Source organism: Berghia stephanieae, chromosome 2 (genome assembly GCF_034508935.2).
Source record: "Berghia stephanieae isolate SIO BIC M18660-M18661 chromosome 2, UCSD_Bste_1.3, whole genome shotgun sequence".
Taxonomy (NCBI): Eukaryota; Metazoa; Mollusca; class Gastropoda; order Nudibranchia; family Aeolidiidae; genus Berghia; species Berghia stephanieae.
The window spans coordinates 28058927-28064288 of NC_088361.1; the positions used below are offsets into that span (position 1 = coordinate 28058927).

The 5362-nt window shown below is 36.6% G+C and overlaps 1 long non-coding RNA gene across 1 annotated transcript; it reads right to left on the reverse strand.

Moving 5' to 3' along the window:
* Positions 1 to 365: 365 nt before the first annotated feature.
* LOC144964633 (uncharacterized) lies at positions 366 to 4980 on the reverse strand. Its single transcript, XR_013643893.1, has 2 exons — positions 4555 to 4980; positions 366 to 2808 (listed from the first exon to the last, which is right to left on the reverse strand). It is a non-coding gene; the product is annotated as an uncharacterized LOC144964633 (long non-coding RNA).
* Between the last annotated feature and the right edge of the window lie 382 nt (positions 4981 to 5362).

The window sequence follows — 5362 nt, forward strand, 5'->3', positions numbered from 1 at the left end:
GGAGGGGGGGGGTTAGTCTTTTTTGTATTTTTTTTTTCCAAATGGAACTTTTGCCCTTCACTGCTGCAAGAAACTTGTGGAAAGACTCCCAGGAGTTTACGGAAGGCTCTTTTTTTTAGGAAGTGTCAATTGCCAAGGAGTGAGTCCTTGGTAGTTGACGGTTCATCAATTGCCAAGGAGTCAAATTTGAACTCTTCAGCCGCATGTGGTGATGTCAGTCGGGCCTCAATCAGCTGCATGTGGTGATTTCAGTCGAGCCTCAATTTGCGCGCATACGAATCTCGAACCCCGTCACTTTCTTTTCTTCCATTCGCCATTCACTCATTCCTTGTCAATCGTTGTGGAAAGGATCAAGTCAACACTTGTTGGCATTTGTTTTTAACTTTTATGTCTTTTCACGAATTCCAAGATGAGTTAAAATAATATCAAACAAAAATTACTGTTGATTTCAGATTCAGGGGGGGGGGGGGGGAACAGAGGGACGAAGTGGCAAATCCCTGCCAAGATGTCCTAGATTAAAAAAGAAAAGTAAGATTTCCTTTATTTTAAAGGTAATATACAGCACATCGTCTTAATACGGAATAATTAACGTAAAACATTTGTGCAACAAGATCAATCCGTGGCATTAATAGTAAATAGTTGTGATCTACCAACTGGCAAGGTCCGTAACAAAAAGAGGAAATATGAAAGAGAGAGAGAGAGAGAGGAAATGACAGAGAAATACATACACAGAGGAAAAAATGGCAGAGAGGGAAAAGGGAAAATGACAGAGAGAGTGTGTGATAGAGAAAAAAAGAAAAAATGACACAGAGAGAGAAAGAAGAGTAAAAGAGAGTATTAATTAATATTAATATTAATACATAACATCACTCTGTAGCAATGCATCACTTCGTGACACTAAAGGTACTCCATGGCAGTTAAAAGTACACATGCATAGTTGATGAACTGACACGGTCCTTGGCAATTGACAATTTGACAATTGTCGAGGTCCTTGGCAATTGACGCTACCCTTTTTTTATTCAGCTCACCAGGTCAAGAAAGGAAAATTAAACGCAAGTTATTCATCCAATAAATCTCCTTTATGTTTTTCAAAAAATTAACAAATTCGCTCTTTATCCAATACAAGAAATCGCCTATCACTTTTACATTTACTTTTTCACAATTGTGTAACCAGCGGCATGTGTCAAGAAACTGCAGCAAGATGCCAAAATCAAAAGTGAAAGTAAGTACATAGGGATTACGTTTTGTTTGATTGTGAACATGGCTTTAGTGCAGAGGCGCGGTCCCTGCCATCATCTTGCTTTGTTATAAAGTACAAGTACAAGGAGACGACGGCACTAAAAAAAGGTGGCGTTTTTATGCACCTCCGTTGGAGGTGTACAAAAACACACCGTTTTTATGCACCTCCATCGGCGGTGATGTTTAATTAATGAAAATGTTGCTGCATACGTCCATGAGGTTTAAATTTAAATAGTTTTAGATTGTAGTTTAGCACGCTGCTTAGTGATTACCGATGTACGTATATACAATGATAATAAATTAAAGAATAATAACAATAATTTTAAAAATCAAGTAAAAAGAAAATAGCACACAAATACTGATCTCAAAGAAATAAATAATTTTAGAAAATTAAAATCGAAGTTTTTTTTTTAAACATGATAAAAAGTTTTTTTGAAAAAAAATAACAAAAAAAAGAAAATAAGAAGAGAAAAAAACAAACAAAAATGTTATCTTTCTCAATAAAGTAAACTTAAAAAAAGATAAAATATGCCTACGATGGGAATCGAACCCAATACTTTCAAGGTCCTCTGCGCTTTGGAGCCACCTAACTGTTCATTACATTTAATAATGTCTTTCTAAAACACTATTTTACCTTCAATACAACTTCTATTTTCTGGTTTTATATTTCGATTTTTTAGATTAATATTATTTTTATATAAATTTATTAACAAAAACATCCTACAGATGTCACAATATCACTTTCGCCGTGTCCAAATACAGCAACACAATATTGCTGATGAAATTGGGTGGGATGCGTATGCGTGACGGAGGTGTATAAAAATGATCCGTTAAGATACACTGTCAACGGAGGTGTGCATAAAAACACTACGCTGAAAAAAAGGCTGTGGCTATTCAGACTCAAGTCTGAGTAGTCTTCCTTTGTTATTCGGACTCAAACTCTGATACATGTGCAATCATTGAGTTATTAGGACTTGAGTCTGAATAGTCTCCTGTGGCAGTATATATAGCTTCTTTTCAATTTTTTAAAATTTCAATTTAATTAAATTATTGTCAATTACATAAAATTGATGCAAACGAAAAAAACAATCATGGTATAATTACTATCAACAAGTATTATAAATCCACTTTATTTGATGTGACAGACAAAATCATCAATCAATTGGAAGTCAAGTTATATATTAAATAGAAAGGAGTTCAAAAGTTCCATTAAAAATTAACATATAAGTCAGTCAAGAGTAATTGTGGTCCAAAGGTAGACTTCTAACTTCCGCAGGGAAGCTGCCTTGGTCCAGTTTTGTTTTTAATCTTTATTAACGATCATCCAGACATTGTGGACTCTCTGTGTCAAATGTATGCAGATGACACTAAGGTGTTCTCAGGGTAGACAAGGAAGAGTTCATAAATCAGCTCCAAAGTGATCTTGACAGCTTGGTACAGTGGACTGATACATGGCAGCTTAGGTTTAATGCAGAAATTGCCATGTCTTGCACTTGGGATATAGAAACCTGCACCATCAGTACATAATGAGAAAACATGACTCTAGCGAGACTGTCATACTTCAGCATACTGAAGAGGAAAAAGATTTAGGTGTGTTAGTTGATCAGGAACTGAAGTTCTCTCAGCATATAGAAACCCAAGTAATTAAAACAAACAGGATCATTGGCCTCATTAGGAGGTCATTCACTGATCTTGATAAAGATAACATGAGACAATTGTTCACTGCACTTGTACATCCCCACTTGGAATTTGGCAATGTAGCATGGGCTATGAGACAAAGACCTCATAGAAAGTGTTTTAAGACACGCAACTAGGGTTATTCCTGGATTCAAAGATCTAGAATACACAGAAAGACTGAAAAGGATACGAATACCGAGCATGCAGTATAGGAGAGATAGAGGAGACCTTATCGAAGTGTTCAAATACATGCATAATCTGTAAACATGAGCCTTCTCAATCTTGATTCCACCAGCACCACCAGAGGACATAGATTCAAACTCTCCAAGGAAAGGTGTTCTCTAAACCTTATCAGAACTTCTCAGTTCGGGTAGTCGACAAATGGAACCGCTTGCCTGCAACAGTTGCCAACGCCCCTTCATTGCAGGCATTCAAGTGCCATCTCGACGCTCATTGTGAAACAGAAAAATACAGTTTGTAGTGTTTAATTCAGACACTTCCCTATACTATGTGGCATGCCCGGTTTTGAGAGACGTGAATTAAATACGTTCACGAATGCACAAGAGCAGATAAATGGCTGTAAAAGCCTACATAAATAAGTCTGGACTTATATCATATCATAACAAATTTACACGATGTCCAAATAAAATCAGGACAAATAATAATAATAATAATAATACATTCTGGTGTGTTAGACAGGCAACAATCCTTCAACAGTCTGAAGAAGGGGTATCAGCTGAGTCAGTCTGATATGGGCAAAACACAAATTCATCTGAACTCTTTATATGCTGCTATCAGTTCTGCCCCCTGCCTACTGCACATTGGAGTTTGAGTCTGAGTAGTCAAGGGAGACTATTCAGACGCGAGTCTGAATTGCCTATTTGGCACTAAAAAGTGGCTTTTTTTCTACTCTTTTCCATATTTCCTGAACATTTTAGCAATGCAACCCTAAAATGCTGTGAACGTAGCCTAGGCTCACTGGAATAACTCTTCATAGTAAAAACTATGTATAGCGACATCGATATATGGTGAGGCTATGTGGTCTTGTGATATGACACTCGCTTTCGGATCAAAAGTCCTGGGTTCGAGCCTTACTCAGGGCATAGTTGAGTCCTTGGAAAAGACTCTTTACTCACATTCTCTCACTGTACTCTGGTGTAAAATGAGTACCTAGCTGTTAACAGTGCCGTCTCTTTCCGAAAAAATTGTAATATTGCCTAACAGTCATCATGTCACTTCCTACATGTTAAGTGTTGCGGTTGGCCAGCTACCCCTTAAAGTGCTTTGAGCATGTTTAGTGGATATTGCGCTATATAAACGCTCAATTTTAATTTTTAATCGCCAACTTGAAATCGACAGTCAGGGCAATATTTCTGACACCCTGTACTCGTAAACCAATAAAAACATCAACCAGTGATATTTAGTCCTCTCCAATGCCTGTTGATAGACTGTGTCTGATGATCACCCATGACCTCCATGCCATTGGTAGGGTAGTAGATTTCATACTGCGTGAATCCATCAATTTGTTACACGAGTGGCTGATGCTGTAATCAAGGTCAAATGCTATTACCGTTTGTAACAATCAAGCCCCTTTTTCTTCATGTTTTGGTTTCTTTTCAGTGTAATTCATTACTTTACCCATTGATTTCATTCATTCCAATTTGAGTATCCTTTAGTGGAAGTCTCAGCTATGCTGTTGGTGCCTTATGAATCCAGCAATCATGGGTTGGAGGGGGAGTTTTGAACTGTTGAGTTTGTTTTTCTTTCTTTATTTTTGTTTTTTAAATTGCGATTTCTGCGAAAATTACATCTTTGAAAAACTATATAGTAAGGTTTGGACATGCTTAGAAATTTACACCAAACGTTTATCTGTATCAAAATAAAAATTGATATGAGCAAAAACAAAATAATCAAAAAATCGGGAGGATTCAAAAACAACACTTGATTTGTTAATAGATGGTCTGTTAAGTTATATTTAGCAGTATTGCAGAATCCTACTGTCAAAATTAGAGATTTTTGGTTTCACTATGACCTTCCCCCTATGAATTCGAAGAGGGAGAGAATTCTTAAGACTTTTTATTTTCAGGAGTGGACAGAAGCACCAGGGAATGTAAAAACAGAACAGTTTTCGTCACCAGTCGTCCATGATCAACACAAGAAGTCCATTTTCATCCATATTTTGGCAAAGCCAGGCGCAAAGCACAACAATATCACTGGTAATAGTGTTTGATGTATGTATTATATTATAGAGAGTAAAATATATGCTTTAAGGTTAGTCTTCAATGTTCCTGTTTTAGCAATTATAATTCTGATGAAATAGAAAATTTCCAAGAGTTGCAGATGATTAAATAATACGAGTTGGCATAAGTGCTCATGTTCATTGTCAGCAATCTCATCTCATTTTACTGAATTGCCTGTGGTTAGGGATATGTACTATTAACCCCCG